The sequence below is a fragment of the Cajanus cajan genome, chromosome 11 (genome assembly GCF_000230855.2).
Source record: "Cajanus cajan strain Asha chromosome 11, NIPB_CcT2T_4, whole genome shotgun sequence".
In the NCBI taxonomy this organism is placed as follows: Eukaryota; Viridiplantae; Streptophyta; class Magnoliopsida; order Fabales; family Fabaceae; genus Cajanus; species Cajanus cajan.
In genome coordinates, this window is record NC_138527.1 from 10,480,158 (window position 1) to 10,484,089 (window position 3,932).

The window sequence follows — 3,932 nt, forward strand, 5'->3', positions numbered from 1 at the left end:
TCATATGTATATAACAAATAATGCAATAAAAAGTTGTTTAGGTAATTGTTTAGTTAAGTTATCTTTATTTTCTAGTACATACCTAGGTCACTACATTGGGTACCTACAACAAGATATTTTAGTTTTTAGGACTAATGCATTAGTGTGCTATAGTTTTAGTCTTTTTAACTTTTTAGGTTTTGGTTATACATCTAGACTTCACCATGGGGAGGATCCTATCTTTCTCATTAGAGAGTCTAGTCCTTTTAATTTAGACAATCTTTTTAGCATTTTTTGTAGAACTCCTCTTAGGATACACTTTCCATTTCTATCATATACTATTACCTCTAATGCTTATTTTTATGTTTTTGTTGGTCATGATGCCTGATGTTGTGTATTTTACTCGTATTTTAGCACTTTAATTCACAAGAATTCATAGCATAATCATGCATATCTTTCATGTTTTTAATAAATTTTTATATCATTTTCCTATTTTATGCTTTTCTTGGTATGTGTTGTGTTTTCTCTGAACAGGATCAAGATTTAAGAATTAAAGAGGAAATGCTGAGCTACAGGGAAAATCACGGCCGTGATTCTAAATCACGCCCGTGATTCACCAGAGAAAATCACGGCCGTGACTCCCAATCACACCCGTGAACGCCACTGACCCTTCATAGATGTGCTCCAGAGAAGATCACGGTCGTGATTCTCAGTCACGGCCGTGATTCACTTCGCGTCCCAGCTTTTTAAGTTTTATGTTTTATTTTTATTTTATCTTTGTAATTTTTATCTTGGTAGTTTTACCTTTTTACCCTTTTAGGTTATAAATTAGATGAGGTTAGCCTAGAACAGGGGACTTTTGTTTTCGGAGACAGTTTTTTAGTTTTTGACACTTAGAGAAGGTTGGGCGCCTGTGCCATCGACTCGAAGGTTTGCTTTTCTTTTATTCTTCTTTTCTTGGAGAACTACTATGAACTCCTGTGAGTAGTTTCCCTTTTTCTGGGATCAGGGCTTAGCCTCTGAGAACCTCTTTATTAATGCATTATTCAGTTTCTTAATTTTATTCCAATTCTTGATTTGTTCTTTTATATTTTATATATGAACTTTAACATTATTGTTTTCATAATAACATTAATTAAGGATGAACTGAGAGGAGAACTTGATTATAATTATGATAAACAATTAATCTTAATTTTCATAATCATAGATAATTAGGGATGAACTGAGAGGAGAACCTAATTATCGGAACCTAAAGGAACAGACTTGAGTGTTAAATCACGAGAGTTGATTTAAGCTTTCGAGGAGCAATAGATTAACAAAGATCTTAATGGGTTTAATTGAACGTAATTACCACGAGAGTAGGGATTAATTTTAATTAAACACGTCCTCGTAGCCTGAGAAGGTGCAAGGATTAAATTAGGTTAAGACTACCTTCAAGATGGAATAGAATTAATTAATGAAAATAATAATTCAATATTGTTGGAACTCTTTGTGCGAACCCTAGATTCCCGGAAATCTCCTTATCTTATCTTAAAGTTTTATCTTATTCATTAATTGCATTACTATCTCTTTTACCAGCGAATCTGATCTTATCATCTCAAAACAAACATTCTATCTGTTTTAAAATTCAAATTAAAATACTAGTAATTCTAGGTCAAACACGTAGTCCCTGTGATTCGATATTTATTACTTGACGACAACCGTACACTTGCGGTTTTCCATACAACAATGCCCACCATGAGGAACCTCTTGATTTGAGGTCAAATCCTTTTCAAGAGGGAGGGAATGATGGAATAACACTAAGGCCAAGAAGTCCAAGAGGTGATGTATTGAAGGAAGCAAAAGGAATGAGTTAGTGTTGAAAAGCCATAGGAGGAGTGAGGCCACTTTTGGACCTTAGCTCCTAAGTTTTTATTAGCATAGCATTTTTTTATTCCTATTTTGCCCTTTTCTTTGATTTCCTATTTTACCCTTGTATCTTAGGGTATTTTAGTCTCAGAATTTATTTTACTTGTATTTCCATATTTACCCTTGTATTTTGGGGTATCTTAGTCATAGGATTTATTTTCTTTTCTATTTCCCATTTTACCCTTGTATTATGGGGTGCTTTAGATCATAGGATTTTATTTTTGGGTTAAGGTATTTGATTAGGGTGGGAACAAAAACCTAGACATATTTTTGTGGCTATTGGACCTATTTTTGGTGTTAGAAAGGCTTAGGCCCAAGTGGAGCGCAAAGGTTGCATGGTCTTATCATGCACCTAAATGTAGCCTAACTAAATCCAAAGATTCCATCCTTGGCCACCAAGTTGCATCTAGGGTTAATTTGGGTTTCATTTGGTGTGCATTTGGCACCCTAAATGCAACCCTAGATGCCTCCCACTCCTATAAATACCCTAGGCACCACACCTTGTAAATACACCCTTGGCTAATTTGGCCACCTCCCTCCCATCTTCACCTTGAGAGAAACAACTCTAGAAGTGGCCTTCATCATCATGAAGTGAGCCAACCCTAGAGTACCCTTCTCAAGCATTTCCTCAAACACCTTCTACCCAACCTCCATTTTCGTCCATTCCATCATCATCCACCCTAAAACCTTGTGCCACCTTTGAAGAACTTGATCCTTGGAGAAGGCGTCCTATTCTTTGTTGATCATATCAAGTTCATGCAAGCTAGGATGCCATCAGGAAGGTCAAAAGATTGATCAATTTTTGATGACTAAAGTGGAAGTTATTGGTCAAGAAATGGGTGACAAGTTTAATATAAGAGATGATAGAGTGTTGAAGTTTAAAGATATGGTTTGCATGCCTAATGACCCTGATCTTAAAAAGTTAATCGTAGAAGAGGGACATAGGAGTCCCAGGTGGCACTAAGATATATCAAGACCTTAGAAAGATACTTGGTGGCCTAAGATGAAGAAAGACATAGTTGAGTTTGTGTGTGTGTGCTTAGTACATAAAAAAAGGCTAAGATAGAACACCAAAACTCTCTTTACTCTAAAGACTTATCTAAAACAAATGTGGCAGTGGCTGAATGAATACCAAAAGATGATAAATTGAACTTGTTAAGAAAGCTTCAAAATTTCCTATTGCAAAACTTATTGATTGAGAATCATTCAAAAGGCTTAAGTCTTGTTATTGAGATTGACTCTATTTCTTTTAGGAAGAATAAGAAAGAAATAGTGAGATAAAAGGAAATAGTGACAGGACACATAAAACAACTTTTTATGCAAGTTAATTAAATACATGCTTCAAAAATTAATGCTAGTTCAAAACTAATGTCAATTGACATGCTATACCATTGATATATTCATTTTCATAGTAGGGAATTAATTATAAGAAAGATCAATGTCTTTATGTCAATTATTATTTTCCCCCTTTTTCCTCTTTCTTCTTTTTCTTTCCTCCAAAGACATTTTATGAATTTGATATTTGACATCTTCTCTAAAATAAGACAATCAATTCAATCCGTTTTTCTTTTTATCCTTTTTTTACTAAGATAAAATGGTATAAGTGAACAATCAATTAGACTTTAGACATATTATTTATCATATATTAAAAATATAAAGAAGTTAATAAAAATAATATACTAGATAACAAAATTAAAAGACATATTTAAAAATACATTTCGTCCCTATGTATATGTCATGTAAAATAAAATAAATGATAAACATATTTAAAGTTAAATATGAGAGAATGATTAGCACTTAATTTCAAGTAATTAGCTAAGGGTGCAATAAAATTAAATAAAAAACAAAAATAAAATACTTTAAAAGTTACAAAAATAAATTGATTAAAAACAATTTACACTAAAAATATATAGTATATAGAAGTATAGATGATGTAATGTAACATGGGAGAAATAGAAGAGAAACGTGTACTGCGACGTCATTGAAGTGTTGAAAGTATTTGACTGGGGTGAGAATAGAGAAAAAGGGTATTTTTATTTACTTTT